Source organism: Cervus canadensis, chromosome 7 (genome assembly GCF_019320065.1).
Source record: "Cervus canadensis isolate Bull #8, Minnesota chromosome 7, ASM1932006v1, whole genome shotgun sequence".
Taxonomy (NCBI): Eukaryota; Metazoa; Chordata; class Mammalia; order Artiodactyla; family Cervidae; genus Cervus; species Cervus canadensis.
In genome coordinates this window covers 15,026,755-15,053,405 of record NC_057392.1, presented here as the reverse complement: position 1 = coordinate 15,053,405, position 26,651 = coordinate 15,026,755, and the positions used below count along the sequence as shown (strand labels likewise).

At 42.3% G+C, this 26,651-nt stretch overlaps 1 pseudogene; it reads right to left on the bottom strand.

Annotated features, from left to right (window-relative positions):
* Positions 1 to 10,179: 10,179 nt before the first annotated feature.
* Positions 10,180 to 14,406, bottom strand: LOC122445161 (annotated as a pseudogene).
* Between the last annotated feature and the right edge of the window lie 12,245 nt (positions 14,407 to 26,651).

Here is a 26,651-nt window from a genome sequence, read left to right as displayed (position 1 = left end):
GGTAACTAATATACTGAGAACAATAAGACTCCAGTCACTAAGACTGAGAGTCAAGCAGAGCTCCAGCCCAAGAGGAAAGGGGGCACTGAATGGTGAACAAAAACAGGAACTCAGGGATGGAAATTGGGGCAGTCAAAGCAAGAGGAACCACATGCTTGTCTGAGTCCTGGAGACAGAGCTATGAACCCAGGTGTTCTTTTATATCCCTGACATGGAGTCCCATTGCTGCAGAGCCTGGGGCAGGACTGAGCCTGGAAGTTGGGCTAGTAACAGGCCAATCCTCTCACAGGGGCCAAAACCTGGTAGAAATGCTGGCTTCCTGCTCTGGCTCTAGGAAGACTGAGGTCCTAGCAGCTAGACTGTCCCAGGATGAGGAGTTTGGAACCACCAGATATAAGAACCAAGGGATGAGTTGAAATTACATGAGTAGAAATCCCGTGGCAGACTGAAGTTCTTTGTACAACACAAAAGTTGAGTCAAAATCAGAGCTAGAAAGGTGTATATAATTGAGACAGAGCAAAAAGTAACATCTTAGGATGAAGGCTATGAGAGAGGGATCCTGAATCAGGCAGGACCCCCAGGGCAGGCCAGGTACAAAGACTCAAGTTAGATCAGTAGTTTTCAAACCTTAAAGTGCATCAGTAGCTTTTTTTTTTTTTTTTTAAGAAATATCGCTCGGTCCCGCCCCCAAGGGATTCTGAGCCTAAAATCCAAGGGAGTCCTGGTGATCTGCATTTCTAATCAGTTCCCACGTGTTGCTGATGCTCCTGGGGTGTTTTGAGAAGCACTGCAGGCCTGTGTCCCAGGTCTGTCACAGCAGGAAGGAGAGGAGATTGTTTTGAGCAGAGAAGTGTTCATGTTCCCTGAATCTAATTAAACATTCGTATGTCCTATCCTTATGTTCCTTGTTTCTTCATATTTCTTAAGCCCCACCCTCTACTCTATGCTATTAGCTTCACCACTGAAAATGAAGTAACTGTAAAATGTGCTGTGCTGTGTTTAGTTGCTCAGTCATGTCCAACTCTGCAACCCCATGGACTGTAGCCCGCCAGGCTCCTCTGTCCATTGGATTCTCCAGGCAGGAACCCTGGAGTGTGTTAACATGCCCTCCTCCAGGGGATCTTCCCAACCCAGGGATTGAAAACATGTCTCCTGCATAGCAGGCAGATTCTTCACCATCTGAGCTACCAGGGAAGCCTCAGCTGTAAAATAATTGCCTTAATTTACTGAGCCATTACTATGTACTCTATTTATATTATACAATTTGGCACCAAACTTAGTAAGGGGAATACTATTATTATCGCCAATGTACAAATAAAAAGAACCCAGAGCTTACAGTGATTAGTTAAGTGACCCCAAACATTCAGGAAATTAGAACAAACCTTCAGAAGTTACCCTAGCTATGTAACAGTGACAAAGTTATGTCTCTTTGAAAGCAGGAAGGCAGAGTTTTCCCACAAAGAAACAAAATCCACTGGGTAGCTCACATGATGAGCTTTAGCTGTCATTTTTTTTCAGAGAAACAGACAGAGATACTTCATTTAATGAAAGCTTGGATGCAACTCATTTCCATTTAAAGTGGAATATAATTGAGATTCCTTTGATTTTTCTGTAAAGAACTCCTGTTAAATGGCAACCTTCAAAAAACATCAAAGAGAAGTCAGGGGAAATCTCTACATTGATTATTTCTTTCCCACCATGAACATACATGACCTGTGTGTGGCTTGTATATTTACGACACTGCCCTAATGACAAAGCCTGTCCAGTTCCATTTGCACTGGTTAATTACAGTTGGATAGGAAATTTGGAAACAACTGAAATGTCCAACATAATGTTTGTATAAGCCATATGGTAAACATTATGCAGCACTTAAAACTCATATATTGTAGAAAAGTTTTAGAATATTCATCAGGTATAGGATACGTTATTAAATGAAAGAAAAATCAGTTCATATCAACTTAAAAAATTATCTTGGGCTGCTTTCTTAGTTTGGTCTCTCATCAGCAGACTATAAGTCACTATCATGTATAAAATAGATAGCATAGGAAGCTCAGGTCAGTGCTCTGTGTTGACCTAGAGCGGTGGGATCATGAGAGGAGGGAGGCTTCAGAGGGAGGAGATATATGTATACTTATAGCTGATTCATGTTGTTGTACAGAAGGAACCAACACAACATTGTAAAGCAATTATCCTTCAATTTAAAAAATTCAAATTCAAGAACTTATTAATATTTTGGAGGTGACCACAGGGAACACTGTGAGGAGAGGGGAAGTGGGACAGGGAAGAAAATGCCAATAAAGGTTGCACAGTCATGCAAGCTACCACCATGGACAACCCAACTCAGTTTCACTGAGAATTCTGGAACCCAGGCAGACAGCATCATGGCTCAGCGTGATCCTGCAGAAGGGGTAAAGCACTGGGTATTTAAATAGCACCTTCTGTCAGTCACTGAAGATTGTTCCCAAGACCATTAGTTCTCTGGCACTTCCAGCTTGCCATGAACAGATGTAGAGTAGGCTCTGGGTGAGGAAAAAATAAAAAACCTCAGGGGAACAGATGCAGATGCTGGCAGTTAGAATCAGGTCAGGGTGAACTGTGTGGTAAAGCCTGAAGGGAAAAACTGGCAGTGTCCAGAGTATCTGCTGTAACCAGGTATCCAGAACCTAGATCTGGAGCAAAAGCTTATGTGCTATGAGTTTTTCCAAAAGTGCCTTCCCAGGGAGCAGGAGTGAGGGGAAAAAGATGGGAGGCAGAGAAAGAAGGTTCAATCCGTTCAAGGGTGAATTTCCAAGCTGGCCCTCACATGGTAACAAGTGCACTGATGGCTTGATCTCATAAAGCTGTCTCGAGAGGACGTGTGAACTACTGCATCCCCAGACAATCTGTCTTAAGGAATGAGATGATTTTAGCCTCAGCTTCTGCACCTCATTGGTGAAAATTTTCCCATGGTACATGGATTCTCCAACACCTCCAGACCCTGCATGCAGGCTCACCAACTGGGCCCATGACCTTTCACACCTCAAAAGTATAAGGGAAGCTGAGAGAGGGAGGCGGGGGCATCCAGCATGGACAGGAGGGAAGACTGCAGGGCACGCCTGGGTGGAGACAACATGTCCTTACATGCTCTGTTACCCTCGTGGCACCCCGCACAGAAAAGGTGATCAAGGGCCTCAGAAATGGTCAAGGCCGAGAGGATCTGAGATGCTGCCTAAGACATACCTGATACATATTTGTTTAATAAATATTTACATACATTCATTCATGAAACACAAACTCACATGTACAAACACAATCACACATAAAAATAGACAACAGGATAAGAAGAAAGACAGTGATGAAGAGCAACCAAATTTTATTCCCTCCTTTATTCTTTGATATCTATTTAAAATTTTACATAATAAAGGTGTTTTGACTTTACAGTGGCTGAAGGTGATGTGGACAGTTTTAGAAAGGGAGGCAGAGTAGGAAACATCTATTTTTCAAAGTAAAGCAAACCAGTAAAAACAATTATTATTCTGTGTTTTACTTGATGGGCACAGACAACATTGTCTTCTTTAATAAAGTTTCAGTCTTTTAAGAGATTGCTTAGAAAAGTATCAATGTATCAAAGTATTAATATAAGAAGTATAATTTACCTTATAAAAAAAGAGTTAATAAGTCATTTAAAAGTATACTTCTTTTTAAAAAATAATTGTTTATTTATTTACTTTTGGCTGTGCTGGGTCTTCACTGCTGCACAGGCTTTTCCCTAACTGTGGCAAGAGGGAGCTATTCTCCAGTTGTGGTGCGTGGGTTTCTCATTGCAGTGGCTTCTCCTGTTGTGGATGGAGCACTGGCTCTTGGGCACAAGGGCTTCAGTAGTTGCGACTCCTGGGCTCTAGAACACAGGCTCAGTAGTTGTGGCACATGGGCTTTAGCTGCTCCGCAGCATGTAGGCTTTTCCTGGACCAGGGATTGAACCTGTGTCTCCTGCATTGGCAGGCGTATTCTTTACCACCGAGCCACCAGGGAAGCCAAAAATATTCTTTCTTTACATATCTAGCTTCAATGTTTATTCATTCCCTAAAGTACCCAAAAGCTGTTATTCACCAAATGCTTTTCTGAGCTCCAATTATGGGCCAGGTCCTTGCCAGTCACTGGTCATAACAAGAAGAATCAGAAAGAATTGCCACCAACTAGGAGCCCATAGTGGAATGTGCAGATAGGTTATGGCAAAGAAAATTCAAACTCACCAAGTGCCCAAATGGTTTATTACTTTCCTTAACCTCCGATGCAGTGAAGTTAGGGCCACATAACTAGTTCTGTCCAATAAACTGTGAGCGCAAATGATGTATGTCACTCCTGAGCTAAGGCAGCTGTGAACTGATGTTCTCTACCCCTGGAGCAAGGATGTAGGGGCCACATTTTGCTAGACGACATAGCTACAAGAGGGACAAGGACCACCAGACCCATATAAGACAGTGCATGAATAGGATACAAATCTTTTTGTTCAACATAGCCTGAAGACAGACAATTTTCTTGCTTTGGGATCCACTGAAAACTTGATAATCTTATGGATTATTGTTGCCTAGTAAACATACCAGAGAAACACACCCAAATACATTGCCACCAAAACTCGAAGAGGCTCACCAAGTGATACACCTTATCTTGTGTGGTGTCTCTTACTTAAGAAGGCATAACCAGATGTGTCTCACCCTTGGATCTCTAAAAATTTTACCAATGTAGCAGACTCAGAGATTGGTGGAGACTGAATTGAATCCTGGAACAGGAAAAAAAAAAAAAACACTGGTGGAAAAATTGGTGAAATCTGAATGAAGTCTATGGTTTGGCTAATAGTGCTGCCCTGATGTTTATTTCATTGCTTTGAGAAATATGCCATGGTTTTGAAAGCTTGTCAACATTAGGGAAAGCTGAGTGAAATTTCTAGGGGACCTCTCTGCACTACCATTCCAACTCTTCTGTAACTCTCAAATTACTAAAAGATTAAAAGTTTGCAGAAAGGAAGCTGGAAAGTTCTGACTAATAAGACTTGAATATATAGGTCAGGAGAAATAAAGGCACATGTGAGAAAGTGCACGCGTATGTGTATTTTTCTCTATTGATGTATCTGTGTGTGACTGTGTGTGTATTGGTGTATGTGTGTGGTTGGGGGCCATCTGGTGTGGCAGTGTTTCTGTGTGTCTAGTGTAGGAAGCATGAGTTTATATGAGCACATAGCTCTACTGTGAGGAGATTAATAAGCCAAGGTGCCTCCATGAACCTGAGAGTTAGCGCCTCCTTGAATTTTGAGTCCTAAGCACCTTGCTTAAGTCACCCTAATCTACTTTTTTAATGAAGCTGCTAAAAGGAGCAAAAGAAAAAAACAGGGGGCATTTGGATTTGAACCAGGGACCTCTTGATATGCAGTCAAATGTTCTACCACCTAGCTATACCCCCTGATTCTAAAGTACTTATCCCACTTTTATAAGTTTCATCATACTTCATAAATATCTGTGTGGCTAAGACTCCTCCCAGATTTAATTTCATCCCTGAAGCCCTTCTAGCCACACAACCTCCTATTTTCCCAGAACACATGTGTTCATTCTCTTCTCAGAACCTAAAGCTCAGTGCTATGTTCTCAGTCTAAGTCTCCAGTGTTTAAAATATACCACCAACTGCCCATAAATATCTCGGCATATCAGTGAATGCTGTAAATATCACAAGCTGCAATCAAGTATTGGAAATGGAGAGGATCTTAACTGGGTATCCACAACTGGACTGCAGAGGCTCATGTTAAACTCTGAATCACGGGCAAATATTTTATGTGTGCTTGTATTGTATATTGTACATGATTTCATCAGATTTTCAAGGGGATCTCATCCAGGTGAGCTCTCTCTCATTTTACAGTTGGGAAAAAAGTTTAAAAGCCCCCAATTCACCGCTTATTCCTAGTCCTTTGAGCTTCAATCCAAGAACCTTTTATCTTATGTGTCTCCAAGATTGAGAAGAAAGGGCAAGGGAATTTGTCATTGCAGTAAATTCTCCCTGATGAGAATCAGCTGCTGTGAAGCTAAGGAGCTCACAGCTCTCTGAGGGCCGCAGACAACCCCTCCCAGCCTCTCTACTCTGAGGTTTTACAGAAACCTCAGACTGCAAAGCTAGTATGCCCCAAACTACAACTATCTTCCTCCCAAACCTGCATCTCCTCCTATTTTGCTTTGATGTAATAATAATAGTCCATGTTTACGAAATACTTGTTACGTGCCAAGCATGGTACTAAAAGTGCCAGCCATAACTTCCTCTTAAATCATCACCAAAGGGTCCCACAAAACAGGTATTATTGTTAGCACACTGATTTTTCAAGTAAGGAAACTGAGGCACAGAGTGGCCACACAGCTCATGGGTGGTATAGTCAGGATTTCAGTGCGGGCTGAGAGCTGGGTGCTGGACCTGCCTATTTTACCATCTGATCAGCCTCCTTCCTGTCTAGATTGGTGACTGCGTACTCAGTCATTTGCGTTACAAAACATGTAACACAACTCTGGGCTTCTTTCAACCTCTCCTCCCCAGTTCTAGTTAATCACTGGGTACTGTTGATTTTATCTTCGACATCACTTAAGTCCATCCCCACCCCTGCATGCAGTGCCACTGCCTCTTAACTGGCCTTCTGGCCTCCAATCTTCAAATCCATCCCCTACTACTCCCAGGGCAGTTGCTTTAAAACCAGATGCATCTAGGTGACTTCTGTTCAGAGGCCTCCATGACAAACTCCAAGCCTCTTAGCGCATCACAGATTTCCTGTATTTTGATCCCTGCCTGCCTGCACAGTTTAAGCCTCGTCTTATGACACACCCATGTCACATGTTGTGCCCCAGTTGCTTTCAATTGTATCCATCTGGCTCTAGCATCTGTCCATACAGTTTTCTTTGCCTGGGACTCAACCATCATTCCGTGCATCCCTGCCTCTACTCCACCCTCCCTCTGGTGAGATAGTGTCCTTATCTGAGACCCTGACTTACCATCAGCTCTTCTTGGAAACTACCTATAACCTCACTCCTCTGGACAGAGGTAGTAGTTGCCTGAAGCTGGCCCAGCTTGTACAACTCACAGACGTCTGACTTATTTCACAGGCTTGCTTCCTGGCTGAGAACACACTGAGGCCAGGGGTTGTGTCTTACTCACTTCTTGGTTCACACTTGGCATAATTTTGGCACATAGTAGATACTTAGTATATGTCATTCCAATTGATTTAAAGATACAGAAGTGCCTGTGTTGTAGGCAAGTTAAACCTAGACTAAAGCCTGACTTCTGGCCCAAGCCTAGGTCTGGAATGCAGGCACCCAAGGTGGTGTGCTGGCTGCAGGAAATGAACTAGGGGTTGATAGGTAGAATGAAATCCAAAATACAAAATGTAACAAAACAGACTTACAGATACAGAGAACAAAGCAGTGGTTACCAGAGGGCAAGGGAGTAAAATATAGAAAAATATGGGAAGGTAATGAAAAGGTACATACTTTCAGTCATAAAATAAATAAGCCATGGGCATGTAATGTACAGCATAGAGAATATAGTTAATTTTGTAATAACTTTGTAGGGTGACAAATGGTATCTCACAATATATAAAAATATCAAATCACTATGTTGTACACCTGAACGTAATATAATATAGGAAGCGTACTGCTGATCCTGCTCACAGCAGCAATTGTCTCGCTGTGTCTCACTGTGCGCACTGTTCACTGAACCCATGGTAGGCAAGGTGTAAGCTAAGAAGCTAGAAGAAAATGCAAAGAGTTGTAGGACCTGCAGATGCATTTATTCTCTCCTGGCTGGCAAAGCAGCCATAGTAGCAGACACACCATATTTTCTCCTCTCATGGCTGACCCAACAGACACACCTGTGATGCAGCAATAATGTTGCCGCTTTTTTGGGTGTGGTTTATATAATGAAAGTAGCCATGTCCAAGTGAGTACCTTGTGGCACACATATGCCAGTGCTGTAAATGATCTCAGCTGTTACACAGTCATTATTTACAAAACATGGGGCGAGACAGCCTGATCGTGCCATCTTGGCTAATTCACTTTCTCCCCACTCTTCAGGGTCTCTAGCCTCACATTCTATGTGCAGTCCATCTTCTGCGATATTCCCTTGGTGAGTAACACTGACCCCTGGATTTATATCTTGCATCAGCAGTAGCTACAACAACAGTTACATCCCCAATACATAGCAAAACCCAATGCCAGGTATCATGTTGCAGTCCTTGCCTTCACGGGGCTGGAAGAGCCACCCACTGCATGTGGTGTGCCTTTATCTTCCATGGCCAAGTCCAGTCCACCTTCTGTCCTTGGGAAATTGCAGGAAAGCCTCCACAAGGGCAACTCCACCCTTCAGGGTTTTTATTAAGGACCAACAAACTCTCCCCAGGGGCACCAGACCCACCCCTTCAAGGAGGGGATTTTTTTTTTTTTTTTTTTTTTTTTGCAGCATTCACAGCACACCTACATGATTCTAAATGCTTTCTTCACACTGTTCTAAGTCCGCAGGACAATCAGAGGTTAGTATCACATTACAGGACACAGTCTTTATACACTGTTCCACTAAATCTACATCACAGGACACAGCATAAATCTACATCATACATCATAGGACACAGCCTTTATAGTCTAAATCTACATCATTTGGCTGCCATAGCCATCACTGTATGCACCAGGACCAGGAAACTGCCCTGACTTGCCTACATTCAGCACCACAGTCTGCCAAGGCCATTACTCTTTCTGTACCTTAGCTGCTGCTGCTGCTGCTAAGTTGCTTCAGTCGTGTCCAACTCTCTGCGACCCCATAGACGGCAGCCCACCAGGATCCACCGTCCCTGGGATTCTCTAGGCAAGAACACCGGAGTGGGTTGCCATTTCCTTCTCCAATGTGTGAAAGTGAAAAGTGAAAGTGAAGTCGCTCAGTCATGTCCAACTCTTCGAGACCCCATGGACTGCAGCCTACCAGGCTCCTCCATCCATGGGTACCTTAGCTAGTGACCAGAAAATTGCAAGTTCTCTATATGGGACCTCAGGTCCCTGCTTGGGCTCTTCAGGAGGGCACGTTGGTCTGAGTCCTGTTCAAAGCGGAAAAGGACGTAATCGAAAGGAACATCCTTGGGCACCATGAAATCTTCTAACTGAACTGCCCATATCTCTCACTGTAGGTGCTTTCCAAAATTGGTTAACTGCTGCCCCAGTCTCAATAGCCTCCATAGCTCTAGGAGCAGAGTATTGGGCCGTCTATCCATTTTATTTCTGTCAACTCCCACTGCCAGCAAATCAGCCCACATTTGCATTCTCGTCACCTGGATGGGGTCTTTACCAGCTCTTCCCACTTCGGGGTCTTCAGGCTTTCAAAATGGCATCTCTCATGCTGTTAAGAGAAGCAGAGACTTCTCTTAAGGACCCGCAAAACCCCCACCAGCACTGGGGCCACCCCTGTGTCCCAGAGTTGCAAAGGCCAAGCTGCCAAGGTTTCCTCTTGCTTTTGCCAAAACTGCTCACCCAAGTCGACCAACACTGCCTGAATATGTGGTCGATACGTCGGGAACTCATATGGTCACACTGGGGACCCCTAGAGGATGTCCCCCACGGGTCCCCGGCTGCTCATGCTTCCCTTTCCGCTGCACAGTGGGCCTCACTGCCAGGCGGGGACCCGCAGTCCCATAAGGTTCATCATTACCGTCACTTACTGCCTTGCCATCAGAAGTGCTCGGTTCTTTAGTTCTTGCTCTAATGCCAATATTTGTTGCTCTAGTTCTTCCAAGCATCTCTGCACACTGCATACCAGCAGACTCACAGACAGCACGATCCATATTCGCTTCAGGGCAGTCAGACAAATCCACCCCACAGTACCAGCGGCAGTCTGTGCTGCCTTGTTCAGCAAATGGAAACAACGCCTCTAAGGCCTTTTCAATGCTATCCGGTGAATCCACTGCCTCCCAGTCTTCCACCAGAGCCCAAGCCAAGAGGATTGCAGCCACATGGCACCACATGCTATCTGGTGGCCACTGGCTTCCTCCATCCGGTGGAGCCTCAGGCTCCTCTACCCTCTGAATATCTTGCTGACTACACCAATTGTATTGCTGATCCTGCTCACAGCGCCAGTTGTCTCACTGTTTTGCACTGTGCCCACAGTTCACTGAACCCATGGTGGGCAAGGCAGGGGCTAAGAGGCTGGAAGAAAATGCGAGGAGCTGTAGGAACCACAGAAGCAGTTATTCTCTCCTGGCTGGAGCAGCAGCCATAGCAGCAGATCCGCTGTATTCTCTCCTCTCGTGGCTGAACCCAAAAGACACAGCCACGAAGCAGCAGTAACGCCACTGCTTTTTTGAGTGGAGTTTATATAGCAAAAGTAGCCCATGTCCAAGTGAGTACCACGTGACACACATGGGCAGTGCTATAAATGAGCTTAGTTGTTGCATAGTCATTACTTACAAAGTATGGGGTGAGAGAACCTGAATGTGCCATCTTGGCTAATTTGCTCTCTCGCCACAGAAAGTCAATTATACTTCAAAAAAACTAAAAAGGAAAATACTGATACCTACCTCCCAATACCTGCCTCCCAAATTTGCCATAAAAATTAAATGGATGTATGTGAAAGAAGAAATATAAAATATTGTTATACTCAGTTTTTATAGTTTTTCATGTGGGATTTGGGAAAGGAAGACAGGTAAACAGGAATACTCTGTCACCCATCTTAAACAGGAAGTTTTATTCTTAGTATTACTGTTGAAAGGTAAGAAAATTTTTTTATACCAAGAAGATGTCAAGTGAGATGGGAGCTACCCATCTGGGGTTCCCTTAAGGTATAAACTACTATTGGAAGTCAACAGACTTTTGACTTCCTTGACTTTCAAAGAAGTCAAAAGTCTTAATTCACTACTGCTGGTCAGTTCAAAGTGAGCCTTCAAACCTTAGTAAGGAACTGAAATGAAATGAAATGTGAGTCACTCAGTCGTGTCTGACTCTTTGTGATCCCAGGCTCCCAGAGGAGCCTGCCAGATTCCTCTGTCCATGGGATTCTCAAAACAAGAATGCTGGAGTGTGTTGCCATTCCCTTTTCCAGGGGATTTTCCTGACCCAGGGATTGAACCTGAGTCTCCCATATTGCAAGCAGATTCTTTACCATCTGAGCCACCAGGGAAGCCCTAGTAAGGAACTAACTACAGACATTTTCCTGGAGGAATAGATCAAAGGAAGAAGGAATGATGGGACAAGAAAATGAAGGGAGACGGAGACTGGTGGAAAGCTTATCTGGAGGATGAAAGTAGAAAATAGGAAGACTCAGAGCTCCTGAAGTGGCAGCTAAGAAAAGTAACCTGGACAACAAAGAAGGAAAATCAGGACAAGAGTTTATTATGGCCCCAACTCTACTATTTGTGTTAGCCCATACCTGTTTCCCTACAGAAATAAGTAGTAAAAAACTTCATTTATACAATTGAATTTAAAAGTTGTAAGCTAAGAATCCTTAATTTAACACTAAAAATAAAACAACAACAAAATCTTTGTTGTTCTCAAAGACAAAGAGAGTAAGTGACCTGGGAGGCTGATGACCAGCTCATCAAGAAGAGGTCAGAGACAGGAAAAGTGCTTATTTCCATGAAGAAAGGGGTAAATAGGACACTGGCAATATGAGAGAGAGAAGAGTGTACAAATAATCTAGATTCAAATCTAGACTATGCTATTTTTGTATTATGAAGTTTTGACAGAATATAAAAATTCTCCAATTCTTGACTTCATCACTGGCAAAAATGGAGTAATAATTATAATAACAACAACACTGTTATAAACTGAATTGTATTCTCCACAAAAATTTATATGTTGAAGTCCTAACCCTCAGTTGCTCACAAGGTGACTATATTTGGAGACAGGGTCTTTAAAGTGATAATTAAGGTTAACTGAGGTCAGTGGAGTGGGCCTTAATCCAATAGAACTGGGATCCTTATAAGAAGAGGAAGAGGCACCACCAGAGGTGCACCCAAGGCCATGTGAGGACACAGCAAGAAGGCAGCCATCTCCAACCAAAAGAGAGAGGTCTCAGAAGAAACTTAACTCTGCAGACAACTAATGTTGGGCTTGTAGGCTCAACATAGTTGGGCTTGTAGCCCAACTAATGTTGGGCTTCTAGGCTCTAGGGCTATGAGAAAATAGATTCCTGTTGTTTAAGCCACCCAGTCTGGGATATTTGTTCTGGAGCTCTAGCAAATAAATACAAGTACCAACATGACACTGTGTTTGTGAGGATCAAATAAGAAAAGGCAAAGAGGCAGGGGAAAATGGATACCTAAATTCTTGTCTTCCAATGTCTTTTCTCAGTAAAAATGATGTTTAATCTGTAAGTAGGATATTTGGGCAGAAGTGAGTCAATTCAGTGAAAGGAACATAGTATACACAATGACCCTGAGCCTCTGAACTCCAAAATAACTACTGCTGTTACAGATTATGAATAACCTAAGAAAGATTACCTAAGAAACATCTACTTCTGCTTTATTGACTACGCCAAAGCCTTTGAATGTCTGGATCACAACAAACTGAAGCTGAAACTGCCGGGCCTGCCGGCTAGATGAACAGGTCGAGGACGCAATCACCAGAGCACCTGAGAAATAAAAGACTAGGAAAGATGGGGTTGAGAGGGACGGAGTCAGCTTGTGACTGATTCCGACGACTTTATTGAGGGGTAACATACATATATATACTAACAGGATTCACCAAATTTTAGATCAAAGACTTGCATACGTGCAGAACTGCAGATACTAGTTTTAGGAGTTTTATCTTAACTCCAGCAGAGCATGGCACCAGCGTCTTACAATCAGGTAAAGACTACCTAGACATAAGCCATTCACAGGAGCCCGATAATCTTATCAGAGTCAGGAAAATGGGCAAATGGTGGCTGCAGCGATTTCCTTGAGGGAGGTGAGAAAGGCCAATTTGCACTTTAACAAATCAGGGGTGGCGGGACAGAGAGGGACCTTTTGATCTCTCTTAGGGCCGAGAAGGGGCCTGAGCAGTCAGGCCGGCTCCCCGCATCTCCCCCTTTTCTTTTGACTAATGGCCAGTATATCTCCCTCGAAGGAAATGGCCGCGTTTGCAAACGGGAAAACATCAACAATCTTTTATTTATCATCTCAGATAAGCATTGACAAATGCAAGGGCCAAAACACAGCAATAGCAATATGCATATAATGATGAAAATTATAGATTTCCACCAACCACTATGAAACCAGGCAGATATCTGACTCCAAATGCTGGAGTCAGAAAAATCCATAGCGGCTACTTGTTGTTTCATATCTTCTAAAGCATCAGAAACATTTGAAGAATAATCGGGAATATATACACAACACTCCATTTTTATTAAGGCACATGTTCCCCCTTGAGAGGCTGTTAGAATATCCAGAGCCATACGATTTTGTAGAATGGCTTTTCTCATCTGTTTTTGTTCTTCATTAAGAGCCTCTAAAGCTCTTGTAGTATCTGTCAAAGCTTGTTTTGTAAAATTGTTCAGAGCCTCTACCCTGAGCATAATATCAGTGGCTCCTAAAGAGGGCACAAAAATTGAGGCTAAATAATCATACCAATGAAAAACAGAGCGTGACCACCGGGCTTTAACATAAGGTAAATTAACAGGTTGACTAATTTTTTGCTTATGAATTCTCCCAGGGGCAAACACAAACCCTAGGGTATATCTCCCCACCCATCCTACAGGGAGCCAGGGCCAAAGGTTGTATCCACAAATCCATCGAGTGTTATTTGGGGCTACCCATCTTATACCAGGGCTATTTTCCCAATCTGTCTCTGGCTAAATAACAGACTTGTTGACAATAAACGTTACATCCATTACAGTCTTACATTTGTGGGTAGGCAATAGTCCCATATGTTTCATGTGATATCCTGGAAATTCTCGGCCTCCAAATGTTGGTACATGAGTCTTTTGCTCCCAGCAAATGTCAGCAGGGGTCAGTAGCTGTCCTTTTTCAGGGGTCATCCAGAAATATTCATCCCAAACTTGGTAGTAGTCACCCTCAAATCGATTAAAATCATTAGGAGAAGAAACAGATCTATTTTCGTAATATAAGTACGCATTAACAATTTCCTGATAACTTTGTGTTACATTAAAATAAAAAGAAGAAGCGTGTAAAGGATCAGAGCATTGAGAATCTATATCAAAATTAACTGTAATTAAGCTTCGATGTTTCTTCTGATATTCTTTTAAAAAATCACATAAAGCCGAAGTTTCATTTTTTGGAAAGGGAAGCACCCACCAGGGTAATCCTTCTGTAACCGATAAAGGCATGCTCGTGCAGACCCAGCAGGCTGTTTCATTGTAGAAATCAGCATAAGAATGAGCCCGGGAAACGAAAGCATTGGCTTCAGCCTGAGGGAAGGCTTGATTCATTATCGCGCATGCCAAAGCGAGGGCGATGTAAGCCAGCGCTATCGAGGTTGGGCCGTCTCTGCAGCCATCCTCCTTGCTTGAAGGATAAACTCATGCATCTGCTGATTTGTCGGGAGAAGATTCCTCTGCTGTAAAGTCAGCCGACCTAATTGCTGATTCAGTAATCTCCTCCGTCTGGCGTCTGGCGTACCAGCCTTTCTGGCAGCCAGCGCGGTGCTTCGGCATCCTGTGGAAAAACACATACATGACCCCTCCCCCAAATTAACACTGGATCTGGGCCATGCCAGTTATTATCCAGCGGGTCTTTCCACAAGACCATCGGCTTTCTGCTGGAAATCTGAGGGTCCCAAAATCTCTGCGCGGCTGAATGTCCTTCTTTATCTAAAATTAAAAAATTTAAAATATATAAAGCGTGATTAAGGTAATTTCTGGGTAGAAGAGGGTAGAGCTCCCTCCTCTGTATTTTTTGAAGCTGTAGTTTCAAAGTTTGATTAGCACGTTCCACGATGCCTTGACCCTGTGGATTATAAGGAATGCCTGTTTTTAGGGTGATAGAAAAAGAGGAACAAAAATTTTTGAAGGCAGAGGAGACATAGCCGGGGCCATTATCAGTTTTTATAATCTTTGGCGTGCCTAAAATGGAAAAAGCATAAAGACAATGTGAGATAGAATGTTTTGCGGCTTCACCAGTCTGTAAGGATGCCACAATATATCCTGAAAAGGTGTCAATAGATACATGAACGTACTTTAAACAACCAAAGGAAGGGACATGAGTGACATCCATTTGCCAAAGATGATTCGGTAGAAGCCCGCGAGGATTAACGCCAAGATGTGGAACTGGGAGAAACTTAGGGCAAACAGAACAAGATTTAACAATTTGTCGTGCAGTCTCTCGAGGGATTTGAAACTGCAAACGAAGAGTATTACTATTCTGGTGATGTAGCGCATGTGACTGCTGTGCTGCTTCCACCTGTGAAAGAAAAACTCTAGTGTGAGAATCAGCCATCTGATTTCCCATAGATAGAGGTCCAGGAAGCCCAGTGTGGGCATGTAAATGTCCAAAGAAGCAGGGTAAGGTGCGCTGTTGCAGCAGAGACTGAATTGAACGTAACAAATGTTGAATGTTAGAATTCACAGTAGAAATAAAGGGGACGGTTTCTATATGTTGCAAAGCATGAGCAATGTATTTGCTATTAGTAAACAAATTAAAAGACTGTGAGGAATATTGTGAGCATACTTTATGGACGGCTGAAAGTTCTACTTCTTGAGCCCATGTATAGTTCGTCTGCCAGGAGAAAGGGGTATCATTAACCACAAAGGCAGCAGTTCCATTGGAGGATCCATCAGTAAAGATCGTAAGAGCATCTTGAATAGGAACATTAGAAACATTCTTTGGAAAAATAAATGAATGCTGGCTGGCAAAATGCAAAAGTTTATCAGAAGGTAAATGATTAATAATTTGACCTGTAAAGGAGGAAAAGGCCAAAGCCCACGAGTCATTAAACTGAAAAAGCCATTCCTTCTGTTCTTTGGTATAGGGCACATAAATGTAAGCAGGATCGGCTCCCAACATTTCTCTGGAAAGACGCCTTCCTTTGGCAATGAGGAGGCTAATGAAATCAAAAAAAGGAGTAAGAACTTTTGAAGGCGATACAGGTACATGGATCCACTGTAAGGGAGCATTTTGATATAACACTGCCGTCGGGGTATGTTTAGAGGGAAACACATATAGTCCCCACGGTTGAGAAAAATCACAGTAGGTAGCAAAATGTTGAGAGAGGGCCTTTTCAACCAATGCCAGAGCAGCTCGCCCCTCATTGTTTAGTATTCTGGGGGAGGAAGGGTCAGTTGTTGATTAAGGTCTCTAAATTGTCTTTTCCTCCATTAGCATGTCAAAAGTAACCTGCAGCCCATTACGGCGGTTACGGTCTTCAATGATGTTACAGACCTCACTGTATTCTGAGCGCCACAAGAGATAATCACCTCCTGAGAGACAGGCTCGCGCAACTGCCTTCCAATCATTAGGAGGCAAGTACTGAGATGAAAGACTTTCAATTATGGCTAGAGTAAACGGCGCAGTAGGCCTGTATTGAGCGCAACCTTGTTTCAGTTCTTTCAGTTGTTTAAAAGGCAGAGGCTCATGATACCTCTGATGATTAGCATCTTGAAAAACAGGGAAAATCATAGAATATCCCTCAGGATTTTCACCCTGTTCTCGGGCTGTTTTCACAGCCATTTGTAGTGGTGAAAGTACTGGCCTTTTTAGGCTAGATGGAACATATACTGGCGCTGTTGGAATCAAAGGCGCTTCTGCGAGAGGAGGGGGAGGGAGCGGGACGGGCGGCGGCAGCGGGTCAGGATCTAAACCGGCTATAACAGATGGCGTTTTAGAATGCAACGGCTTAGTTGTATTTATGGGCGATAAGTCTAGTTGTTCCATTCTCTGAGATATGGATGTTAGCATCTCTCTAAGTTCAGAAAAAGGGGAGCCTTGGTCTTTATTCTTTTGTTGAGTTACTATAAAGGCATCCCATCCTTCTCTGTCATGCTCAAAAGCCTGCTCTTTTAAATCGTCTTCCTCATCAGGAGAAAGTTCTGAATCTGAGTCTTGTTCTAGAGCAGTAGTCTCATTATCATTTTTTCTGGAACCTGAAACAATTGGGGAGTCATATATGTGCTCCGCTACCCGTTGGGGGGCACCTGAACATTTGGGTGTTATAAATTTCAAGGCTGTTTCAAATTTCCTACTCTCGTGTTCTGGGTTTAAACAATCTCTTATTAGAGTCCATAGAGAATAAGCATCAAGAGGAACTTTGTCTGGTCCACAGAGGGTATAAACTGTTTGAATTTGTTCTCCCACCTTTACCCAAGTTTCAAGGCTAATAGTTCCTTCCTCTGGGAACCAAGGACAAGTTTCCTCCACAAAGACAAGAAATCTTTCTAATTTCTGTTTAGACACAGAAATTCCTCTAGCTTTTAGCATAGTTTTTAACATAGAAACAAAGAACTGTCTACTATTACTTTGCCCCATAATTTTTACTCTCAACTATACCCTCTCCACCCACAGTTTTCCAACGATACCTGAATAGGTGAGGCTTTCTCCCGGGATCACTTTCAATATTTTTGGGTGGCTGTGCTCTGGGGTCCGCCCACGTCCCTCGTTCTGGCGCCACTTGCCGGGCCTGCCGGCTAGATGAACAGGTCGAGGACGCAATCACCAGAGCACCTGAGAAATAAAAGACTAGGAAAGATGGGGTTGAGAGGGACGGAGTCAGCTTGTGACTGATTCCGACGACTTTATTGAGGGGTAACATACATATATATACTAACAGGATTCACCAAATTTTAGATCAAAGACTTGCATACGTGCAGAACTGCAGATACTAGTTTTAGGAGTTTTATCTTAACTCCAGCAGAGCATGGCACCAGCGTCTTATAATCAGGTAAAGACTACCTAGACATAAGCCATTCACAGGAGCCCGATAATCTTATCAGAGTCAGGAAAATGGGCAAATGGTGGCTGCAGCGATTTCCTTGAGGGAGGTGAGAAAGGCCAATTTGCACTTTAACAAATCAGGGGTGGCGGGACAGAGAGGGACCTTTTGATCTCTCTCAGGGCCGAGAAGGGGCCTGAGCAGTCAGGCCGGCTCCCCGCATGAAACTCCAATACTTTGGCCACCTGATGTGAAGATATGACTTATTGGAAAAAACCCTGATGCTGGGAAAGATTGAAGGCGGGAGGAGAAGGGATGACAGAGGATGAGATGGTTGGATGGCATCACCGGCTCGATGGACATGAGTTTGAGCAAGCTCCGGGAGTTGATGATGGACAGGGCGGCCTGGCGTGCTGCAGTCCATGGGATTGCAAAGAGTCAGACACGACTGAGCGACTGAACTGAACTGAACTGAAGAAAAAATTAAGAAAGAGTAGTGCAGACATGATTTCAGAAAAGTTATTTTCTAACATTAAAAGTTATTTATAGTAGAATTTGTGTGACCCTCCAAACTGTTGAGTTGCTAAAATCTACCCAGAAAGAGAAAGGAAGGAAGGAAGGGAGCAAGGGAGGAAAGAAAAGAAGAAGTACAAGTACGCCATTTGTTTATAAAGATGAAGAAATCATAACGTTTAGTTAGCTTCAGTGTCTGAATCAACACTTTGAACGCTCATACCATGAATTTTGCAATATGACCCATTCCTGCAAAATCTGCTTTATTGTCTGAGGGAATCACTCATTTATTTATTTATTCGTGAGCAATTAGTGAGTACTAAAAGCAAACCAGATCTCATGTTAAGCTCTGTGCCTGTGACTTAGACAGGAAAAGTTTATATTCATACTATTTCCAACCCTCTGACTACAAAATTAGGAGCAGACCCATCAACTGCCGACTGCTTAATCCTCTGGAGTAGCTTAGTACACAAGCATTTCATTTCTTAGTCACTCTGCAGCCTGGTTTAGCCTTTCTGGTTTTCCTCCCCTAAGGGACAGTTCCCATAGATCACCCATAGATGGCACTAGCTGGTTATGATGAAATAGAATTTCCTAAAATTTAAACCCAAGTCTCCCTCATTGAAGGCAGATTCTTTGCCTTCTGAGCCATCAGAGAATCTCAAAATTTTAAAACTTCTTACCATGGAAACTTTTAAACACACACAGAAATAGAGATATCATAATGAATCCTTAGGTATCCATCACCCAATGTCAACAATGATCAACAAGTGGCCAACCTTGTTTACCTACCCCATTCATCTGCCCCACCCTCTGGATGATTCAGAATGAAATCTCAGACATAATCATTTCACATATAAATATTACAGTATATATCAATAAAAGGAAAAGGTGAGATGAGCACCTTGACCAGGCTGCAGTCTATCAGGATTTTTATTTTTTTGGTTTTGTCTTTTAAACCTCTAAAGTTTAATTTACAAAGAGTTTCTTAAATGCTCTATTGCTCCTTTTCAAAGGGTTTTTAGCTCTTTGCTTTCTCTTCCTCACTGCACACTCTTCCTGCTCCCCCTCTGCTATTTCTCTTGCCTCTATATTTGTATCTACTCTCTGGCTTCACAAGTGACCATAAAGCGAAAACTGATTCTGTTCAGGCAACTTTCAGTTTTGTTAGACTTATCTTGCATCAGGTTTGTTTGCTATCAAATGATGAGCATTAAAAAGCAGGTCAGTGAGATAATTGTATTCCAAACTAAAACTATACATTTTGCTTATGGGAAGTATCAGATGTTTTAAAACAACAAAAATAACAACTTTCTATTCTAAGGGCTTTAAAACGTACTCTTAGCAATTATTTGGGTTCTGACTCAACTTCACACTCATCTCAAACTCTGCCCATGCCTTCAGGGGTCAGAAAACAGCATATTTCCAAGAGCAGCATGGCAGTGGGGAGAAACTGGCCTGGAGACTATCAAGATCTCAGCCTTGATTCCATCACTTGCTGCTATAGAACTTTGAGTGAATCACTCAAACTCTTTGTGCCTCAGTTTCTTCCTCTGCAACAGGGGAGTAACTGTAGCTTATATCAGTTGGCCCTGCCTCACATAATCATAGCAGAGATGGGGAAGTTGAACATGAAAATGCCATTACTGTTCACAAAATGCTGTGCACCCACATGAAGTTAGGCATGATGATTCAGAGCAAGGGTCCAGGTGTCAGAAATTAGTGCAAATCCTAGTTATATGTGACTTTGGGCAGGTGGCTTTACTCTTCCGATCCTCATTTTCGACATCTACAAAATACAGATACTCACAAAACCGACATCATAAGATTAAGTTTAAAAGTCACAGTGCATGTAAACAAAGCACTTGTCAGGGTGCTTGACGCATAGTCAATCTATGGCAGCTGTTACTACTCTTAGCCCTTCATTTCTAAGCTGAAGGACCCTGAGTATTGTTTAGTTGCTAAGTCATGTCCAGCTCTTTGAGATTCCGTGGACTGTATCCTAGCAGGCTCATCTGTCCATGGGATTTTTCAGGCAAGAATAATGAAATGGGTTGCCATTTCCTTCTCCAGGGGATCTTCCTAACTCAGGGAGTGAACCCACAATGCTGCACTGTCAGGCAGATTCTTTACTGCTGAACCACCAGGGAAGCCCTAGAAATACAAATGCAGGGGGACTCTAGAGAATGTTAGAGGTTCTAGAGATTCTAAGGAATATTTCCTAAGAGAATCCTTTGGGTCTTATTGTACAAGTTCACATCTGTTTCCTGGATCAAATTCATTCCAGAGTGAATTCACCTCTAAATTTCTCAGCTTGATGCTTGGATCCTGGATTTCCCAGGATCCTTTAGACCAGCTCTCTTCTTCTTGGAGGGTTATAGTTGTTCGAACTGTAATTTTGGACCTTAAAAAGGAAAACTTAGCTCCCTAGGTGAAAGCCAGGAAATTCCCATTTCCCCCCCCCCCCCTTTTTATTGGGATACATGGATCAAGCAGTCTTGTCCAAGTATTGCTTAAAGAGAGTGACTATTTCTGGTCTGTCACAGGTGGTAATGAGTTGATGTCACTATGCAGTGATTCACTTGATCCCTAATTACACTCACCAAAATGTTGATCTTTCATCTCCAGGAAGACTGTGGCTGCTTGACTTGGGGTTTCCCCAAGCAATTTGCCTCTTTACTCTTAAGTGGGAGGAATGTAGGAAGGGCCAGTTGCTTTAAAATAAGTCCACTCTCAATTCTCACAAAAACCTGTGAGAGTCATACAGAAATTAGCATCGATCAAATTTTATTCTCCCATCTGTCATTTTAAAATCAATTTCCCACTCAAGGATGAAATTTTATACTATTGATTCTCTTAAAATTGGGATCTAACCAAGAAAAACCTGGACTACTGTTCACGTCATCACTGAGCTCTTAGAGACCCAGAAAAGATCTTGTATGTTGAACTCACAGAGTTTCTAAGAGTAGTAGAATAAAGGAGGGTTTCATTACAAATTTCTTGTAAAACTTTTTGTAAACAGACTTATACCAATGAACAAAACTACCTTCTCCTCTGTGGTAGCAGCCAAAAATATTAACCACAGCCAGGGTGATTGCCATTCATACAAAACCTAAATGTGGCAGGTCTAAGTGTTGATGAAACGTAAATGGGAAGAGAGAATTAATAGTCCTATTATTAATTAGAGCAACCATATGATCCAGCAATCCCACTCCTGGGCATATTTCTGGAGAAAACCATAATTCAAAAAGATACATGCCCACCGATGTTCATTGCAGCACTATTTGCAATAGCCAGGATATGGAAGCAACTAAATATCCATCAACAGAGGAATGGTGTGTATATACAATGGAATATTACTCAGCCATAAAAATGAAATAATGTCACTTGCAGCAATATGGATGGACTTAGAAATTGTCATACTTAATGAAGTAAGTCAGACAGAAAGATAAATATGATATCGCTTATATGTGGGATTTTTTAAAAGGGTACAAATGACCTTATTTACAAAACAGAAAGAGTTACAAGTATAGAAAACAAACTTATGACTAACAGGAGGTAAGCAGAGAGACATAAAGCGGGAAGTGGGAATTGACATATTCACACTACTATATATAAAATAGATAACTAATAAAGATCCACTGTATACCTTATTTTATGATTTATGAGAGGCAGCTCAAACAGGACTTAGAGGAAACTATATGCCCTTAAATAAACAAATTGGTGAGGGTGCAGAGGGACTTAAATGAATTAAATCTCTGCTGATTACTTTCTGTATGCCTTCTAGATCCATTGGTTGACTTTTTCTTATTCTGTGCCTCCAAGGGCCTTGTCCCTGAGGACTACATCATCCCAGCTATGTTTCAGCTGACTTCTAGTTGAGTTTATGCAGAGAGTGACAGGTTACTTATTCTCTGCTCCCTTCTTACTAGTTTTGGCAGAGGCTACATTGCTCTGCCTAAGGCCATAGCTCTCCTTGGACAGCACCTCTCCCAAGGCTACAGGTTTCATCAGCGAGTCTGAAAACACAGCCCCTTCCCCTCATAATTTCAGGCTGAGGAATAATACTGGATTCCTACTGCCATGAACTTCGACTGCTTCATCTCTTGTTGGTTTCCTTAACCATGTCATATCTGTGTATTCTCTTCATTGAAATCTCTTCAGTTAATCCTTTCTTTGAGTATGCCTTCTATTTCCTCCCAGTACTCTGGCTAATAGAGCATCCAATAAAACCCAAGTAACCCAATAAATTCAAAGAAAGTAGATGAGAGGTGAAGGCTTCCCTGGTGACTCAATGGTGAAGAATCCTCCTGCCAATGCAGAAGACACAGGTTCAATCCCTGGGCTGGGTAGATCCCACATGCCGTGGGGAAACTAAGCCCATGTGCCACAAGTATAGAGCCTGTGCTCTAGAGCCTGGAAGTTGCAACTACTGAGCTCTCACACTGCAACTATTGAAGCCCACATGCCCTAGAGTCTTTTCTCAGCTACAAGAGAAGCCACCAAAATGAGGAGCCCATGCACTGCAACTAGAGAGAAGCTCCTACTCATGACAACTAGAGAAAATCCCACACAGTATTGAAGCCCCAGCACAGCCAATAAGTGAAAAAGGAATAAACAATTTAATTTAATAATTAAATAATTTTGCAAAAAAGATTTTTTAAAAGTAGATGAAAGAAAAAATAAAGTAGAAATAATCCAGTACAAAACAATCCAATACAAAAAGTATATACTAAAGACAAAAGCTGACAAACTATTAACATGATTGGTCAAGAAAAAAACCCTCCCAACATAATAATAAGAATGAAAAAAAAGACAGAGTTAAATGTGATGTAGAGATTTAAAAGACACCAAGAGAATATTATGAACACTTTTATGTCAATAAATTTTACTATAGATTAAATGGACAAATTTATAGAAGAAAAATAATGCAATTCCAGTGAAAACTCCCAGAAGATGTAACCCTATATGAGTGGCCTGGAGTCACCTCACTTTGAAATTAAGAAGCCAGTTATTAAGTATTAAGGAGTTTTGTGAGGTGATTGTTAGCTGTTGTCAATTACAAATTGGCACTTAACATTGGCACCTGCCATCTACCTCTAAAAGGATTAAATCAACCTAGATGTCCATCAGCAGACGAATGGATAAGGAAGCTGTGGTACATATACACCATGGAATATTACTCAGCCATTAAAAAGAATTCATTTGAATCAGTTCTAATGAGATGGATGAAACTGGAGCCCATTATACAGAGTGAAGTAAGCCAGAAGGATAAACACCAATACAGTATACTAACGCATATATATGGAATTTAGAAAGATGGTAACAATAACCCTATATGCAAAACAGAAAAAGAGACACAGATGTACAGAACAGACTTTCGGACTCTGTGGGGAGAAGGCGAGGGTGGGATGTTTCGAGAGAACAGCATCAAAACATGTATATTATCAAGGGTGAAACAGATCACCAGCCCAGGTTGGATGCATGAGACAAGTGCTCGGGGCTGGTGCACTGGGAAGACCCAGAGGGATCGGGTGGAGAGGGAGGTGGGAGGGGGGATCAGGATGGGGAATACATGTAAATCCATGGCTGATTCATGTCAATGTATGGCAAAAACCACTACAATATTATAAAGTAATTAGCCTCCAATTAATAAAAATAAATGGAAAAAACAAAACAAACAAACAAAATATTAAAAATAAAAGGATTAAATCATGAGCAGATGTAGCTACTGACTTCCAACAACCTCTGAAAGGAACTCAGTGTAGAAAGCAGAAATGAGGCACTCTGTGCTTGGTGGGAGGCAGGGCCACCTGGCAAAACAAGTCTTCAGATAGTTAAATATTTTCAGGAGCCAATTTTATGAGCCCAGTTCTTGAGCCTCATATCTAGAAAAGCACTAAAATCCTTCAGTTCAGTTCAGTTCAGTCACTCAGTCGTGTCGGACTCTTTGCGACCCCATGAACCGCAGCACACCAGGCCTCCCTGTCCATCACCAACACCCAGAGTACCCTCAAACCCATGTCCATTGTGTCAGTGATGCCATCCCACCACCTAATCCTCTGTCAATCCCTTCTCCTCCTGCCCTCAATCTTTCCTGGCATCAAGGTCATTTCCAATGAGTCAGCTCTCCACATCAGGTGGCCAAAGTATTGGAGTTTCAGCTTCAACATCAGTCCCTCCAATGAACACCCAGGACTAATCTCCTTTATGATGGACTAGTTGGATCTCCTCGCAGTCCAAGGGACTCTCAAGAGCCTTCTCCAACACCACAGTTCAAAAGCATCAATTCTTTGGTGCTCAACTTTCTTTATAGTCCAACTCTCACATCCATACATGACTACTGGAAAAACCATAGCCTTGACTAGACGGACCTTTGTTGGCAAAGTAATGTCTCTGCTTTTTAATATGCTGTCTAGGTTGGTCATAACTTTCCTTCCAAGGAGCAAGCGTCTTTTAATTTCATGGCTGCAGTCACCATCCGCAGTGATTTTGGAGCCCCAAAAAATAAAGTCAGGCACTGTTTCCACTGTTTGCCCATCTATCTGCCATGAAGTGATGGGACCGGATGCCATGATCTTTCAAGGTGATGACTATTCCTTGTGACTAGCAAAAGCTTCATGAGATTCATAAAAGCCTTTTGGAAAAATATGTGCTTGACTGCATGTATTTCCCCCTTCACTAAAATCACATATGTTATACTGACTTTCCCCTCTACCTCTTTGGAGCAATTTCTCAGAACTATCAGAGGTGCTGTCTCCTGAGCTGCAGTCCTCATTTTGCCCCAAATAAAACTTAACTCGAAACTCTCATGCTGTGCATTCTTTTAAAGTTGACACTATTGTTAGCTTGATGTTCATCAAAGTTGGAGAATTTACACTGCTAAAACCAGTGAACAACCACAACATTATAGAATTTAGGTCATTATGGAACTCAATCTGTTGCTATTGACAACCTAGTGGGACAGGATCAGGTTGGGATGGGGAGGCTCAAGAAGCAGGGGATACATGCATGTGTTGTGCTTGGTCGCTCAGTTGTATCCGACTCTTTGGAACCCATGGGCTGGAGCCCACCAGGGTTCTCTGTCCATGGGGATTCTCTAGGCGAGAATACTGGGGTGGATTGAACTGTCCTCCTCCAGAGGATCTTCCCAACCCAGGGATTGAACCCAGATCTCCCGCATTGCAGGCAGATTCTTTACTGCCTGAGCACCAGGGAAGCCCAAGAATGCTGGAGTGGATAGCCTAGCCCTTCTCCAGGGGATCTTCCCAACCCAGGAATTGAACCAGGGTCTCCTTCATTACAGGTGGATTCTTTTCCAGCTGAGTACCTGGGAAGCCCAGACACATGTATACATATGAGTGATTCACTTTGTTGTATGGCAGAAGCCAACACAATATTGTAAAGCAACTATACTCCAATTAAAATTTTTAAAAATCTGCCATAAACAAAAGTAAAACAAAAAACCCAGGCTCCAATAGCTTAACCATCAAGCTTATCAAACATTCAAGTAAGAAATATTTACCGTCTTATATAAATTCTTTCAAGGAGTAGGTAAAGATAAAGTGATTTAATGAGGTTAGCAAAACCTTGATGTCCAAATGTACAGAGTATGAATGAGAAGAACCACAGGACAATCTCATTCATTGCTATTTACAAATGCTATTTTTTGCAAAACTGGTAAATAAAAGATAACAAACAAAATGGATTTTTTCCAGGAATGCAAGGATAGTTTAACATTAGATAATCCTTTAATGTAATTCTCCACCTTAATAAACATAAAGAGAAAAGTGTGCCAGCATCTCAAAAGATAAAAAGAAATTTTGATGAACATCAGTAATATTCCAGTTTTCTAGAAAAGAAGAAAAATTTCTAACTCTATCAAAAATAGAAGGAGTTTTTTTAAACTATTAAAGACTAGCTCCCTTCCCTCCAGAAATAAGAATGAATGTGTAACACATTAAAATCATTTCTTATAAAGTCAGGAACAACTCAAGGGAGATCAATCACTTTCATTAGTTCTGTGCAAAACTGTACTGGGGGTCCATGTTAAGGCATGGGAAAGAAATAACATATATGAAATAACAAAGCTTGTTGCAATACAGAAGAGCATGGGAGTAGACAGCTGGTACTGCTCTTAAGCGAGAAGTTTAAAGTCAATATCTATCACTCACTATGGAGGCAGGGAGAGAAGAGCTAAAAGGAAAACCCAAGAAGCTAGGAAAATAGTTTCCCCACTTGCTCTTATGTAATGATTTAGCTGACAGGTTAAACCACCACTACCAGGCAATTATTAGG